This window comes from Oryctolagus cuniculus, chromosome 8 (genome assembly GCF_964237555.1).
Source record: "Oryctolagus cuniculus chromosome 8, mOryCun1.1, whole genome shotgun sequence".
Taxonomy (NCBI): Eukaryota; Metazoa; Chordata; class Mammalia; order Lagomorpha; family Leporidae; genus Oryctolagus; species Oryctolagus cuniculus.
This window is the reverse complement of record NC_091439.1, coordinates 109712671-109729836: the sequence shown is the minus strand read 5'-3', so window position 1 is coordinate 109729836 and position 17166 is coordinate 109712671.

Here is a 17166-nt window from a genome sequence, read left to right as displayed (position 1 = left end):
CGAGAGCCAGGACAGGGCAGGGGGCTCGAGGCGGGAGCTGCCTCTGGGCGCAGACGCCCGATCCCGCAGACATGGGCTCGGAGCCGTTTAACCACTGAGACCAGCATTAACCTGGCAGCCTGTGCCGCGCTGGGATGGGACGCGCTGCTGCCGCCCCAGGGTCAGCGAAGCGTGCACAGGAGGTGTTGTGCAAGAAAAGGCAAGGAAGCGGATGGCAGGCTTGGGGCTGGGCAGGGAGAGCAGACACATGCTGACACTTGACGGATCCTGGAGTGGTCCTGTGGGGTGGGCAGGGTAAGCAGCAGTATGGGCCCATTTTACAGATGAGAAAGCCAAGGCAGGGGTAGGGAATGATACTTAGCCCTGCCAGTAGGGGCAAAACCACGCTGCATTCCTAGTCCAGACATTCCTAACCCTACTTGCCAGCTACAAAAAGGCAACCAGCAAAAGACAACCCCAGGAAACCAGCACCTTCCATATAGTTTGGTGTGTGTGTGTGTCTGCCGCCAGCCGTGCGCTCACTGCCACAGGGGAGAGACACGTGGATGCCAGGGACCTTCCCTGAGCAGAAAAACCACGTAGGACACTCTGGCTACAAGGGAGAAAGTGGAGAGCCTGCCGCAGGCAGGCCCGAGCGAAGCCTGGCAGGCTCCACACGCGGGGAGAGCGCCCCACACGCGTGGAGAGCGCCCCACACGCGGGGAGAGCGCCCCACGCCTCTGCAGGCAGCCCACTGGGCCTCTGGCGATGGGGCACAGTGTTTTATCTGCGCCCGGCCTGGGGGAGGCGAGCTGTGTGCCTTTCTCCAACGAGGCTCCCGCCCCGGCCGGGCTCTCGTCCTGCGGGGGGCACTGGCTCACCGGGGAATCGCTGGCTGGCGCACTGGGGTTTGCACGGAGAGACTTGTGATTCTCACATGATTCTGAACGAGGGCCAGGCGAACCCGTGCCATCTGTCATTTGCAGGTGGCCTGGTGGCTGCATTTCTTCCAGCTGCAGCTGCGGCCAGGGAGGGCGCGGCTCTCTGCTGACGGCAGCGTCCCCAGCGTCCCCCCCCCCCCCCCCCCCCCCCCCCCCCCCGCCCATGGCTGCTCTTCCTCAGGCCATCACCTAATGGCCTCGTCGCCCCGGGCTGTTCCTCATTGCTTCTGTCCCTGGGGCTGCTCCCGGAGCTCTGCCTGCCGTGAGAAGGACCCTGGGGTCAGGCCAAGGGCTGCGAGGCAGGGACAGGGCGGGGTGGCCCCACGGCCCCGACAGCATCCCAGTGCGCATGCGAGATTGCGTGTGCGCGCACCACTGTGCGGATCCTTCTGCTTGTGGGGCTTTGCCAGGCTTCTGGGCCTTGAAGATATTTTCTTTAGAACTCAACTCCTGGTGCCTGAAGTGCACAAAGGGAAAAGGGAGACGGTCCTGCTGAAGGGGGAGGGGTGGCCCAGGCCCCCTCACCACTGCCCCGCCTCCTGGGCTGCTCTCCACCGACGGGAGTCCTGGAGCTGCCAGATTTGGCCATGAGAGATTAAGGGGCCTATGTAGGGCCACACCTGTGGAGGAGCTGGGGCTAGAACCCGGATGTGACCCGTCCGCCTTGCCAGCTCTCCTGCCCGTTTGCCAGATGGCTGTAACGTTCCGTGGCCAGGTGCCGGCTTTGCGGTGTAGCGGGCGAAGCTGCTGTCTGTGTCACCGGCGTCTGATATCAGAGTGCAGGTTCGAGTCCTGGCTGCTCCACATCCAATCCAGCTCCCCGCTAATGCACCTGGGAAGGCAGCAGAAGATGGCTCAAGTGCTTGGGCCCCTGCACCCACGTGGGAGAGCTGGGTGGGGCTCCTGGCTCCTGGCTTCAGCCTGGCCCAGCTCCAGCTGTTGCCAGCCATTTGGGAGTGAACCTGCAAATGGAAGATCTCTCTCTCCCTCTCTGTCTCTCCTTTTTCTCTGGAACCCTGACTTGCAAATACATAAGAAACACAGCTTAAAATAAATAAATAAATAAATACAGCACTAAGTGGCCAAGTGCCCAGTATGGTGCTGGAAGTGTCACCAGAGAGGACTCACAGGGCTCTTGTCTTTGTGCACAACACACACGTCTGTACGCATGCAAGCATGCGAATTTTTAAACTGCTATGACTTCTGTGAAGTGTGCGTAAATCTCCACCACGGAGAAGAACGGTCATGAGTTCAAAAGCCTCAAGTCCATGATCAAGAAGCCGACACGCACAGGGCACCCGGAGGGGAGCTGCTGTGTGCCGAGGTACAAGTCACTCGACGGGGCTTGGGGACAGGCGTCCTCTGTAGACTGTATAAGACGATACGCAGGCCTCCAGCAAGGAGCAAAGCTCCGGCTCTGGTGGAAAGGAAACCCGCGTCCCTCCCTCCGGGGGCCTCCCGGGAGCCAGGCCTCCCTCTGTCCTGGTGCATCCCTGGGAGCACACTGGGCGAGTCCCCCTCAAGCGAGACCGGAGCAGGGATGCACCCGGCCTCTTTGCCGTCGACGTGGCTGTGGCTGTGGCTCTGCCTTCTGCCCCCGCGCCCTCACCTGGGGCCCACGTGAACCCTGGGCAGGCAAAGCAGATGCCAAATGCAAACCCGACAGTCGCTTGGCAGCCCGAGGAGGGGGGCGGAGTCAGGTGGAAGGCAGCCTGCCCCTGGGCGCCGGGGGAGGAGGGTGGCCGCTTTGTTTTGTTTTCTTTTTAACCTTGATTGGGTTTGCTCCAAGCCTTGGCTGTTTCTCAGGGAAGCAAGAGCCTGCAGCTCGGGTTCACACAGAACAAATCTGCCTGAAGTCAGAGTGCGATCCTGCCCTCTCCCGACGGGGAGGAGGAAGAGGGTGGCACAGCTGGGGCTGGGCCGGCCTCACCCTGCTCTCCTGTGGCCTCAGGCCATTTGCATGGCCGGGGTTCTGAGAAGTGCAGAAGTCGGGCTTTCTATGCAAAGCAGGCTGGCCCTGCTCCCAGGCCGTTCATTAGCAACAAGAGAGCAGGCAGGAGACACGGCCTTGGCCGCCTCCTGGCCCTGGGCAGGGTCGCCCAGCTCGGGTCACAGGTGCGAGCTGTCATTATCCCCGGTCCAGCAGAGAGGAGGCAGAGCTAGCTAAAGGAACAGCACCATCCCCCGTCCCTCCGTCAGGAAGCAGTGGAAGGAGATCCCAGCCCGCAGGGTCTGCTCAGAGCCTGTGCCCGAGGACACCCAGCCAGCCGGGCTCTGCACCCAGACGGGCCGGGGGCCCTTGTCAAAGGGGTCGATCTGATGCCGGGGGCCCTGTGGTTCCAAGGGGCTCCAGGCAGCATTCGGTCGGCTGCACAGGAAAGCAGATGTTTTTCTGGAAGGGCCCAGTTGGTAAACGCGTGAGCCTTTGTGGGTCTCTGGTGCGTGCCCCTCTTGCTGATCGATTGCTGATTGATTGCTTTTACAACCCTTTAGAGCCGCCGCCGCCTCCAGCTGGCTGTGCCCTGACCTGGAGCATGCGCCCGATGGGGCCGCTTCCCAGCCGTGCCTCTGAGACTGCCCTGTGTCATCCTCCAAGGGGGGTCGCTCAGCCGGGTTGGGGTGCAGGTTGAGCCTTGTGTGGGAGTGATGGTGAGGTGGGGCTGGAGGGATGCCGGGGAGTCGGGATTGGGGGAGTATGGGGAAGGGGCACAGGGCACACATCTCAGGGGGCGGGGGCAGGCCTGACCTTGGAGAGCCTGCGCCGGTGCGTGTGTGCATGCGTGCGCCTGCCCGCCTGTTCGGGGCTATCGGGAGATAATCTGCAGGCACCGATCAGCAGCTGCATCTCAACACAGCTGCTTCTTTATCTCCTGGCCCAGCCAGGGCAGCGCAGGCTCCACGGCAGTAGGTGAGGGTCCCCCCGGAGGTATTTATGGCTGTGGATAAAGACGCCCCCCCCTTCCCGTGGGGGTGGGGCACAGGGGGAGCCTGGCTCTGTTTGCTGCGTTGTTGTCTGTCACCCCCTCTTCTCCCTTTCTCCCGCTGTTGTCTCCAAGTGCGTCCCTTTGTTGTCTCCCAAGTGCGTCCCTTTGTTTGCATAAACTCTTGCACAAAGGGCTACTGTGTTGTTTGCTTGCGGTGCAGGGAGCCTCAGAAAGTTCATGGGAAAAGGAGCCCTGTGGACAGTGCTGAGGCCAGCACTCAGGCGCTGGCCTCCCTTCCTGGAGTGCCCGGGTTCAAGTCCCAGCTCCCCCGCGTCTGGTGTAGCTCCCTGCTAATGCAGGCCCTGGGCAGCCGTGGCTGTGGTCCAAGAGCTGGGGCCCCTGCCACCTGTGTTTGAGACCTGCATGGAGTGCCTGGCTTCTGGCTTTGGCCTGGCCTAGGCCTGGCTGTTGTGGGCATTTGGGGAGTGAACCAGCACATGGAAGACCTCTCTCTCTCTGTCTCTCTGAAATGAAAATACTTTAAAAAAAAAAGACAATGAGGATTTTTCATGAATGTTTGAAGCATCCTGTCAGATATTTTAATTTTTGTGTGGCTGTTGTGTGCATCATTTATTTGGTCTGTTGCTTTTTTTTTTTTTTTGACAGGCAGAGTTAGTGAGAGAGAGAGAGACAGAGAGAAAGGTCTTCCTTCTGTTGGTTCACCCCCAAAATGGCCGCTGCGGCCGCGCTGATCTGAAGCCAGGAGCCAGGTGCTTCTCCTGGTCTCCCATGTGGGTGCAGGGCCCAAGCACCTGGGCCATCCTCCACTACATTCCCTGGCCACAGCAGAGAGCCGGCCTAGAAGAGGAGCAACCGGGACAGAATTCGGCGCCCCAACTGGGACTAGAACCCGGTGTGCCGGTGCCGCAAGGCGGAGGATTAGCCTAGTGAGCCACAGCGCCGGCCCCGAACCCTCTCTTTCAACTGGTGGTGCTGCCACTTGGTGCTTTGCTCTGTGCCCTGCTAAGCACAGGCCTGTCTCTAGCACGGATTTAGCTTCAGTAATACTCAGGGCCGCACGACTCTCAATAACACAATGACGCACCTGCTTTCAAATGAAAAATAACATGATGTCTAATGATGGATGGAAAGACAGTATTTCCATTCAAAATTTTTCATCCAGATAACCCTGATGTGTGACGTTGCAGCTGGTTGAATAGATTACACGACTTCTATGCCAACAGAATTCCACGCGGAAACCACAGGCGAGAAAAGACACTCGGCGGCGAGCAGTCGCTCAACAAACGTCACATTCAGAAAAACAGAGTCTAAAATGATCCCACGTGCAGACAGTGAGTAAGTCCCAGACAACGCTCATGGCTCTCCGTGTGCGTGGGACTGATTATGACTGTTGAATAAGGCAGCTCCCCGGGGAAGGACGCGTCCCCGTGGTGACCCCTGGAGCTCCCACACAGAAGGAGGGACTGCACCCCTGCGAGCCAGGTTGAAGATGCTGAGGCGGGGAGACCACGCTGGGTTTGGATGGGGTTGGGCCCGATCGAGTCCTTCAAGGGAGAGCAGGTCGGAGAGAGATGTGATGGCCCGGCAAGGCCAGAGGATTTGAAGACAGAGTGTAGACAGCAGGAGCTGGAAAAGGCAGAACAGCAGATTCTCCCCCCCCCCCCCGGGGGGGGCCTTCAGAAAGGGACAGGGCCCTGCCAACAGCTGGATTCAGCCGGGTTTCCTGACACACAGAACCCTCAGAGAGTAAATTTGCATTGCAAGTCGGTGGTCAGGCATTGCAGCAGCAACAGGAAGTCCCGCTGTGAACCTGTCTTGCCCTGGGTTGGCCCTGCGGTAGGCAGCACAGTCGGTGAGGGTCTGCGGGGCTGGGCAGGGAACCAGAGAGATCTGTGAGCTGACCCTGGCTCTGTTTGCACGTGACCGGCTCTTGGAGCGCCAGTTGCACCACCCAGAAAGCAGAGGGGAATGAGAGCACCTCTCTCTCTCTTTCTCTCTCTCTCTCTCTCTCTCGGGCTTGTCGTGCTCCTTGAATGGGGGCTGAACAGGCTGCCAATAAAGCCACCGGGTCAATGGTGGCCATTATATCGTTTATGGAGAGCGGATCAAGGGCCTTGGAAGCCCCCCCCCCGCCCCGCCCCGCGCCCTGCGGCTGGGAAGGCCTGGGGCCGCCTGCTCCATTTGAAGTGGAGCGGCTTTGTGATGGAGTGGGAAAGGGCGCAGACTAAAGAGTCGTGTGATCCCGGCTCGTGATCTCGGCTTCGTGCTGCCCGGATGCAAACTGTGTCACAAGTCCATCTGTGTGCCCGCGGCGATCCCAGGATGTGGGAGAGTGAGACGGGAAAGGGGCGGGGTCCTGCTGCCGACAGCCGAGGTGTAAGGTACACAGGGACATCCAGGGACGCCTGTCCATCACTCGGGGCGAGGGGGTGAGGAATCCACGTGGTGTAAGGTGTGCAGGACATCCCGGGACACCTGTCCATCACTCGGGGAGAGGGGGTGGGGAGACCACGTGTCAGCTCCCAATTGTAAGGTGCACAGGGACATCCAGGGACGCCTGTCCATCACTCGGGGAGAGGGGGTGGGGAGACCACGTGTCAGCTCCCAACTGTAAGGTGCACAGGACATCCCAGGAGGCCTGTCCATCACTCGGGGCAGGACCTGGGTGCTCACAGCTGGGTCCCCTGCCTCTGTCCTGGCACATTGTCCTCGGCCCTGATTGGTTGCTGAGTCAACCAGTGTCAGAAGCGCTTAGAAAACCCACGGGTGATTTTTCGGTCTAAAACCGCCGGCGGCTGACACCACGTCCACATCACCTCCACCGCCAGCTGCGACCCCTAGAGTGCAAAGGTCAAGCTGGCGGTATTTACAGGGAAACATGCATTTTAAACGGGCCCTCACTTCCTCCTGAAAGGAATCCGAAGAGCGTGTTGGGACTGCAAACATTTTGTATTTATGTGTCACCAGGCGTCGAGGGAACACGGAGTTCTCCGTCAGCAGCCATGATCTCACGGGCCCTCACCGCAGCCCTGGGGGAGGAGTTGGAGAGGTGAGACCTGGGGCTCAGGAGTCAGAGCCGCTGGGCAGGTGCCCTGAACAGCCAGGGTGATGGCGGCCAAGGTCAAGTTCCAGAGCCGGGCTGGGCGCTGGGGCAGGACCAGGGCAGAACGTGAAGGGCTGCGAGCATCTCTCAGTACCGGAACTGTCAACTGGACCCAGGCGCCGACGACACGAGCATCTTCGGGGGTGCACGAGGGCCCACGGGACCCGCGCGGAAGCAGGTTCTTCAAGTGAAAACTGCAAGTTGCAGAGAAACAGATGCAATAATCTCACCCCTCACGGGAAAACAGGCGTCGTGCTAGACGGGGGCGCGTGTGCCGAATTACACGCGGACGCTGGGCACGTTTTGTGTCAGGGAACGTTCTAGAAGAAGTGCATCTCCAGAAGCTGGGTTGAAGACGCTCCTGGTAATTAAGCTTGTTCCTTGTGTACATTTCTTGCCGGGTGCGTGTTTTTCCTTGGCAGTCAACTGCCTCAAATCCAGTATCGGAGAAGTTCTCTGTGTCCTCGGGAAATCACTAAACACAACAAACGCAGCTCTTAAAATCCGCCCCGATTGTTTTCTGTCATTAAGAAGGGACGCCAGGAGTGCTTTCCTGGCCGCGCTGAGCTTGGAAAGAGCTCCTGCTGCACGGGCCCCCGTGGAAGGGACGCCTGCGTTGTAAACACGAGGCTCCGTCTGCAGAAGCAGCCCGCGCGGTGAGAGGGCTCTGCTTCTTCCTTCTTGTTTGGGAACAGCAGGCCGGCCCCACGGCGCAGCCTTCTTACCTAACAAACCCTGGGAGAAGGGAAAGCAGCCGCACCCCAACCGGGCATTTGCAATGTCAACAAAACGCACGCGTCCACGGGCCGTTGGGCGATAGATCTAGATCGAGTGGTGTCGTTAAACTTGAACTTGGAAACTCGGCTCACTGTTTCACAACAACGTGTGCGTACTTAACACGACCGAACCACACACACTCGTGTTTAAGGTTTAAGGTCCGTTTTAGGTCGTGTGTGTGTTTCTGCTACGATAAAGAAATTCGAGAAGATAAATCAGCTTCCACACTCAGATCCCTGCAGGGTGAGACCCAGCTTAATGGGAGGAGAGGAGGGGGGGTCCCGGGAGGCTGTGTTCAAGTTCAAGCTCTGACTCTTAGGGCTGTGGGCCCGGGACAAGCAGCATGGATTTGTTTCTGTTCTCCGCACCCAAGCTGAGCAGCTGCACGGGCCGGCGCGCGCCAGCACGGGGGCAGGCAGCCACCAGCAGGGCAGGTGGACCCCTACCATTGTGTGGGGGGTGACCACAGTGTGCCCCCACAAACAGCGAGTCATAGGATAATTACTCCACGTGCGTCAGGAGCAGAGGGATTTATTTGCAAGGTGGCAGCTGGCCCCTGGCAGATATCAGTGTCTCACACACACACACACACACACACACTCACTCTCACAGCCGGGAGATGGACAAGCAGAGCAACACCTGAACCCAGACCCCTTTCCCAATCAGAGCCTGGAGGGGAAGTAGAGGGGCTGCACCTCCCCTCACCAACGGGGTTGGACAAAGCGCTGGGCACTGGAGGCCGCCCAGAATCTTCCGGGGCACCTGGAGAGCTCCGTGGAACGGGGCCACGCGGAGGAGCTGCCGCGTGTCCAGCCCTGAGTCCAGGGTGTTTGTGTCCTGAGCGCACTGCCTGCTGTCCCTGGAGGCGGCGGCGACGGTGGCCACAGCGTCAGTGTCCCGCAGGTCACAGCGATCACTGTCTTTTCTCCAAGTGCGGACACAGCGCGCCCTGGGAGATCCTAGCAATCCCAGCAGGGTCCACCCCAGGGCTTGCATCCTGCTGTCTCCCACGAGGGTGTCCAAGCACAGCGGCCAGCCCAGGGGCCCGTGCCGAGGCTGGGCCTGCCACCCGCGCTTTTCCAAACCCGGCTTCTGCAGAGCAGGAGGTGGCCTGCGTATTTGCAGGTGCACCCTCCGGCCGGCCCGGTGGCGTCTGACTCCGCCCCCGACGCGCGCCTGGCCCTCTTCCCAGGGCAGATGGGACTACTGCACTGCCATCTGTGACGCCCGCGTTCCTGGGGACCCGGGCGTTCATTCGTTCGCTCGTTGCCGAATCGGAATCGCAGCCTTGCCGGGCCCGTTTCAGGTGCTGGGGGTTCAGCGCTGAGCCACCCCCCAACACCGATTTCGCGCTCCGGTCCTGTCCTGTGAGCCATTGTCCTGGGCTTTGCCTGTGCGCAGGTGCAGGTGGGAGAGCATTGTCTCCCGCTGGGAGGCTGATGGGCAGCTGCATTTGGCCCCGCCCCTCCCCCCGCGGGCGCAGGTGCCGCTGTCCCCAGCAGTCCCCTCTCCCAGGCCTCCCTGAGGTCAAGGATTTGCTTGGGATGCCCTGCCCCAGGTGCCCCGGCTTAGCCACGCCTCCCCATGCACCCCAGCCTCTAAGAGGGGCCCACAGCCCCCAGTTCCTCCTGTCACCCACTGCTAGGCTGGTCACCCTGTCCCCTCCCTGCCCTTTCTCTCCTCCTCCTCCTCCTGGTCCTCTCCTGCCTCCCAGTTTGTGGCTGTGCCTCGCCCCCAGCCAGAGCCTGACCCTCCTGGGGTGTGGTCGCCACGCTCACACCCAGGAACTCCCCACCCCCAAACACTGCTCCTGGGCCACTGCAGAGCTGCTGGGGCCGGGAATCTGACGCAGGTCAGGAATCTGACATTTCCGGGCCGGGTGCCCTGGCTCAGAGGGTTACGCCACCGCCTGTGACGCAGGTTCGAGTCCCAGCTGCTCCACTTCTGATCCAGCTTCCTGCTAATGCACCTGGGAAAGCAGTAGAAGATGGCCCAAGTGCCTGGGCCCCTGCACCCACGTGGGAGACCCGGATGGAGTTCCTGGCTCCTGGCTTCTGCCTGGCCCCGCCCAGACAATTGTGGTGATTTGGGGGGACTGAACCAGTGAATGGAAGATCTGTCTCTAATTCTGTCTTTCAGATAAATGAAATATAATTTTTAAAATGGGCTAGTGCTTCTTATTTGACTCCTGTTGGGTTCAGTCACCAGTTCAACACTTAACTTATTTGCAGACCACTTCCTCCAGGAAGCCTTCTCGGATTGCCTCTCCTGCAGCACCCCTGCCTCCCTGCCAGAGGAGGGTTAGGCACCTGAGCACTCAGCCTGCCCGTCCCGGGAGTAGCAGCTGCCTGTCTGCGTCTGCACCATTCAGAGGGGCAGTGAGTCTAGGGAGGTGCGGGCTGGGCCGGGTCCACCTTTCGTCCTCAGCGTGGACACAGGAGCCAGCACCTCGCAGGTGCCTGTTTGTGACAGAAGTCAAAGTGTCTGCCGCCGGGTGGAGTGAGGGAGACGAGCAGCTGTCCCCCCCCCGCCATCAGAAATCACAGCCACTTCATTCATTCGCTCACTCATTCATTCGCTGGAGCACTTCTACGTCGGGGCGCTGAGATTCCACAGTAGGAAAGAGGTCCCCAGAGCCCTGGCCTTGGGTGGGGGGGTGGGGTAGGGCCTGGGCCGGGAGGGGCGGGCACAGCTGGCTCGGGGGAGGGACTACTGGTCACCCCGCCCGCCGTGCTCTCTGGGCGCCCGGCCTATGCGCGCAGCTCACACAAGCGTGCGCTGTGGGTCCCTCCCTTTCTGTGCCTCGTGCGGCCTGCTGGGCCCTGCAGGTTCGGCAATGCTGGGACGGGACGGGACCTCGGAGCACGCGCAGCCTCGCGCTCCCGGCCCCCGAGCAGGCGCAGCCGCGGCCCCAAGCGTCCCACAAGGCTTCTGCCCGGCTCTGCCCCAGAGTCTGCGAGGGAAGTCCCGGAGCTCATTTCCCCTCATTATTGAACTTGAAACAGCTCGGATAAATAAGCAGATTTTAATCAACTGCAGCTAAACAAAAGGCACAGATGGTCGGGAGAGATTGAGTGACAACGGCGAAGCCCCCGGGGCTCTCCCCAGCACCCCCGGGCGGGGGGAGGGGCGCCGAGCCCCGGCCCCTGCTTTGTTTGTTCTTTGCATTTATGAATCCCGGAATTCCTTTTCTCGAAGTCCGCAGCTGCGGCCAAGGCCCGGGAAGGCAGGGAGGGAAGACGGGAGTGAGGGAGCCGCCGGCTGGCCAAAGCCGGGCCAGAGGAGGAGCGCTCAGGGCTTAGTGGAAGGAGGGACGCCAGGGTCCTGGCTGAGTTTAGAAAATGGAATAACACAGGAGGTGAGGAGTGAAGATGGGTGAGTGCTGTGGCACTGTGGGTAAAGCCGCCACCGGCAGCGCCAGCATCCCATATGGGCGCCGGTGCGAGGCCCGGCTGCTCCACTTCCTGTCCAGCTCTCTGCTGTGGCCTGGGAAAGCAGAAGATGGCCCAAGTCCTTGGGTCCCTGCACCCACATGGGAGACCTGGAAGAAGCTCCTGGCTCCTGGCTTCGGATCAGCGCAGCTCCGGCCGTGCTGGCCAATCGGGGAGTGAACCAGCGGATGGAAGACCTCTCTCTCTGTCTCTCTCTGTCTCTCTCTGTCTCTCTCTCTCTGTCTCTCTCTGTCTCTCTCTGTCTCTCTTTCTCTCTCTCTGTAATTCTGGCTCTTGAATAAATGAACAAGCTCTTTACAAACAATGCTAAAAGCCCAAAGAGAGGTTGAGGAGGCCTGGGAGCGCAGCCTGCACAGAGCGTTTCGCCTTGAGCTTCCTCTCACTGAGGCCACGGGGAAGAACAGGATCCGCCAGACAGTTCTTGACTTTCGTGAGATACACACAGACGTCTCCCAGCGGCTGACGTCACACAGGCCAGCCTTGGGACGGCCCGATTCAGGGATGGTTCTGTCGGAACCGGAACCGGCTGTGCGTCCTCTGCTCCGAATTGCAGTTGAGCAAAGCAGAGAGCGCGCTCCCCAGGCCCCGCTGGGTAGGGACTTCTGCTCACTGTGACACTGACCTCCTACGTGGGGGTGGAGTCTGAGGGGAGGGAAAAGCTGGGCAGAGAAGGGACCATTGACAGGGAGGCCCTGTTGGAACCGTGCGGAGGGCCGCGGGTGCGGGAGGGCTGGGGGCGCGGGAGGGCCCCGGGTGCGGAGGGCTGGGGGTGCGGGAGGGCCGGGGGCGCGGGAGGGCCCGGCAAGTTCCTGGCTCTGGCTCGCCGGCTGCGTGGCCTGGTAGAGCCATCCCACCTCTCGGAGCCTTTATGAAACAGTAACAGTTGCAGTCCCAACCCCGAGGGCCTGTTATGAGGATCCAGTAAAATCGTACTGGCAAAATACTTGGCAGAGTTTTGTCTATAGAAGGGCACTCAACAAACCCCGGAAATCGGATGCAAAGAGTTACACAGACTCATAAAACCCTCCCCAGTGCCCTGTTAGCGAAGAGGGCGCGTGTTCTCACCCTGTGCCGCGGGCTGGGAGACGCAGCCTTCGCCCAGCGTACCCAGAGGCCTCCGCGCACTCCGACGAGCTCTGGCCTCTGTTTGCACGGCCTCCAGCGCACAAGGCTGGCCTCTGGGACTGCTTGTCACTGTGTCCTCCGTCTCCGTGCATCGGGCAGGTGGCTGTTGACCGAAGGGCGGAATTTGCTAGAAAATTAATTGTCCACAAGCGACTCAGGGAGTTTGGCTTCACAGGAGAAGGGTTTCTACTGGCGGCCGAGCTCTGGGCCACCCGGCGGCTCAACGGTCTATGCAGGTGGAGAACGTCTATAGGAAAAATACCGACCCCTTGGCCGGCGCTGCGGCTCACTAGGCTAATCCTCCGCCTTGCGGCACCGGCACACCGGGTTCTAGTCCCGGTCGGGGCGCCGGATTCTGTCCCGGTTGCCCCTCTTCCAGGCCAGCTCTCTGCTGTGGCCCGGGAGTGCAGTGGAGACCCCATGGGAGACCAGGAGAAGCACCTGGCTCCTGCCTTCGGATCAGCGCGGTGCGCCGGCTGCAGCGGCCATTGGAGGGTGAACCAACGGAAAAAGACCTTTCTCTCTGTCTCTCTCTCTCACTGTCCACTCTGCCTGTCAAAAATAAAATAAGATAAAAAATTTTAAAAAATATGTCAGCCCCTTAATGCGTAAAGAAGACCTGTGAAAACAGATTTCGCAAGTGCGTCTTCCTCAAGAACAGGCAGCTGCACCTCATAGTCACAAAGCTTCATTAGATTTGAGAACAACCTGCAGAGCGGATTTTTCTTAGCCTACAAGGATTCCCGCGGGCAGAGAGGAGCGCTTGAGAATCCACTGTCCCCTTAAACCACACAAATATTTTTGAAAACTCAGTCATTTGATGAGCAAGGTCACATTTTAAAATCTCATAGGAAAAGTGTTCTACTGTGCGCGCCCATTTTCACATCTTCTCTCCGAGGCGAGGGGCAGGGTGCTTGGGCCCGAGAGGGGCTGAAGACGGTCCTGGTGCAGGCATCCTGGGGGTCCTCCTGGAGGAGGAGGCATTTGGCTGGGCCCTAAACAGTCAGTAAACCTCTGCCCAACATGGGGGGAGAGGGCATTTTGCACAGAAGTGGCACAGCAGCGGCGGAAGCTGAAACACACGGCGTCGTGGGGAGTGGGAGAACAGCTGGGCTGGGAAGAGGGGGTGGGGGCTGAAACCCGCCCGACCCTGCCTTCGCTGAAGGTGAAAAATTCACTTTTTGAAACACGAAGAACAAAGAACAGCTCCAGAGTCCAAAAATGCCTCCCAGGGTCATCTAGCACCAGAAACCTGCGCGGAGGTTTCTCTTCCCCACGTTCATTTGTTTTCATCTTGGGCAGGGCCATCTGGCTGCCGACAGGGCAAACAGCGGTGAGAAAGAAACAGGCCGAGAGGCCGCAATATGTCAGCGCTCCGTCCCCCTCCCAGCCGGGCGTCCCCGACCCCTGCACACCCATCCATTAACACGCAATTAATCCCCTGGCTTTCTCAAAGGCCTGACCTCTGACCTCTCCCACCCCCTGGCCATCCAGTCCCTGCCAGTGAGGAGGGCGGGAGGACAGGTGTGTTTCACACTCGATTTCACTTCCCTGCGAGGTGCCAGACGGCAGCCCTGAAGACCACAGACTTCTCTGTTCCTTTAACAGCACTGATTTGTTGCCAGGCCGTCTCTGCCTGCTGGTATCTTCAGGTGCAGCCTGGGTGCACAGAGGCCCCACTGCGCCTGCTCATTCCTCTACTGCAAGGCTTCCGTATTGAGACAAGCCCCACCTGTAAATGTGGCATCTGGAGGGCGCTGGTCTGCCCTAAGAATCCATCCAACCACACGGCTCTCCACCCATGCAGCCAGCCAGCCAGCGCCTATCCACCCACTCACCCACCCACCCACCCATCCACCATCCATCCATCCATTCATCCACCCACCCATCCTCCCATCCACCCATCCACCCACCCATCCTCCCATCCACCCATCCACCCACCCATCCTCCCATCCACCCATCCACCCACCCATCCTCCCATCCACCCATCCACCCATCCATTCATCCACCCACCCATCCTCCCACCCACCCATCCATCCATCCATCCTCCCATCCACCCATCCATCCATCCTCCCATCCATTCATCCTCCCATCCATTCATCCACCCACCCATCCTCCCACCCACCCATCCTCCCATCCACCCATCCACCCATCCATTCATCCACCCATCCATCCTCCCACCCATCCATCCATCCATCCACCCATCCTCCCATCCATCCATCCATCCACCCATCCTCCCATCCATCCTCCCATCCTCCCATCCACCATCCTCCCATCCACCCATCCACCCATCCTCCCATCCATCCATCCACCCATCCACCCATCCTCCCATCCATCCACCCATCCTCCCATCCACCCATCCACCCATCCACCCATCCATCCACCCATCCATCCATCCTCCCATCCACCCATCCATCCACCCATCCACCCACCCATCCATCCATCCACCCATCCACCCATCCATTCATCCACCCACCCATCCTCCCATCCACCCATCCTCCCATCCTCCCATCCATCCCCCATCCTCCCATCCTCCCATCCATCCCCCATCCATCCATCCACCCACCCATCCTCCCATCCACCCATCCTCCCATCCATCCCCCATCCATCCATCCATCCATCCACCCACCCATCCACCCATCCTCCCATCCATCCCCCATCCATCCATCCACCCACCCATCCACCCATCCACCCACCCATCCACCCATCCTCCCATCCTCCCATCCATCCCCCATCCTCCCATCCTCCCATCCACCCATCCACCCATCCTCCCATCCACCCACCATCCTCCCATCCACCCATCCATCCACCCATCTAACCAATCACCTATCCATCCACTTTTCCATCCATCCATTCATATATTCATTCATTCATTCATTCAATAATTCATTCAACACTGTTTATTGAGCCTGGGGGAGATTCAGTGTAGCCAAGAAATAGCCCTGCCTCATAGGAGATTGGAGGCTGGTAGAGGAGACACCAGTACAGCTTACTACCATACGGGGAGAATGGCAGTTGATACACTGATTCATATATATTCATATATATTGACTGATCTATACTCATACTTATTTGCAGTTTAGGTATTGATTCATACGTGGAGTTCAAAATGTGCGTGCAAACTTACGTAGCAACTAAGAAATAGCTCATAATAGCGTCAGATGCTGCTCCTGTACAAACACCCATCTGCTCACTCCTTATCTGGATTTTACGAACGTGGAACAAAGCTATTAACTGAAGTATCTTGCCCAAGCTCGCACCCTGAGCACATCGGGGCCCAGGGTCTGGAGCTGGACGGTGCAGCCCCCACGCACGTGACCTAGGACACACTCCCGTGCCGTGGCTTGGCCTGGAACAGTGACTCCAACAGTGGAGGTGGCACGCGGCTGTCGCAGGCTGAGCCCTCGCTCTGGGCCAGTCCCAGGCTGAGCGATTGACACAGGGTAGCTCGCTTCACACTTGGGAGCCTTCCATGAAGGCCTCAACCCATTTTCCCGGCTCTGGAGAGGAAGGGTTGGGCCAGATCAGAACCTTACCCGTGCTGAGAGCGTTGGGGGGCTGGGCACCCTGAGAGCCCGGCTTCCAGAACCCAAAGTCCCAGCTGGCATCGACCAACTCTGGGGACCCCGGGTCCCCGGAGACCCAGCCCAAGTGGCCATTCACCAAAAGAAACCAAAGGCTGGACCTGGGCCGTCCGGGCTGCAGGGGCGTGGACCTGGGCACCCGCTGTGCTGAAGGCTCGGCTGTGTCAGCACGGGGGAGCAGCCTGGGGTCACCGGCCACCTCCAAAGGGATCGCTTTGTCCGCGAGCAGACGCGCCTTTGCGTGTGAGACCAGGACGCGACGTCCCCCTGGCTCAGACTGCAAGTTGGCTTTTCGTACAAATACTGCGTTAACTTCTTTACTCCTCTGAAATGAAATCCGCGGCTCCTATAGCCACTATCACGTGTAACTATAAGAGAATCCAGGTAACAGCCTGACCGTGATGTAAGAGAGAACAACAAAAAGAAAACTGTAATAAAATTCTGTGGGTACGGCCAGCGCCGCGGCTCACTAGGCTAATCCTCCGCCTGCGGCACCAGCACACCGGGTTCTAGTCCTGGTCGGGGTGCCGGATTCTGTCCTGGTTGCTCCTCTTCCAGGCCAGCTCTCTGCTGTGGCCAGGGAGTGCAGTGGAGGATGGCCCAAGTGCTTGGGCCCTGCACCCCATGGGAGACCAGGAGAAGCACCTGGTTCCTGCCTTCGGATCAGCGCGGTGCGCCGGCCGCAGCGGCCATTGGAGGGTGAACCAATGGCAAAGGAAGACCTTTCTCTCTGTCTCTCTCTCTCACTGTCCACTCTGCCTGTCAAAAAATAAATAAATAAATAATTCTGTGGGTTCCAGTCCACAAATGTTCAGGCACAACCCCGAGCCGTGTGGTGGGGCAGGTGGGTGCTTCTGGCTTGGCCCCGACTGGCTCTGCAGGCAGGACCACAAACACAGCCACGTCCAGCTGACTCGCGCCGGTGCCTCCACGCCAGCGCTCGCGTGATTTTCCACAATGGTGAACAGCTCTTGTCAAAATCTCCATCCGAACAGCCAAAGTGCGATTGTTTCTCGCTCAGCGTGGCTGCTGCATTTACAATGAATGTGCATTGAAATGATGCAAAAAATGGCTCTGTGTGCACGGTACAACCAAGTGAGCTCCTGGATTCGTACGTGTCAGGACTCGCTCACCTACCTGTGTGTGTGGCGTGTGCTGTGCAAGGGGCCAGCGCACTTCCTCACCCATCGCTGCAGCCGGAGACACAGCCACACACACCCAGAAGCCTCCACGGGCTGGCTCCAGCCTGGCCATGAAACA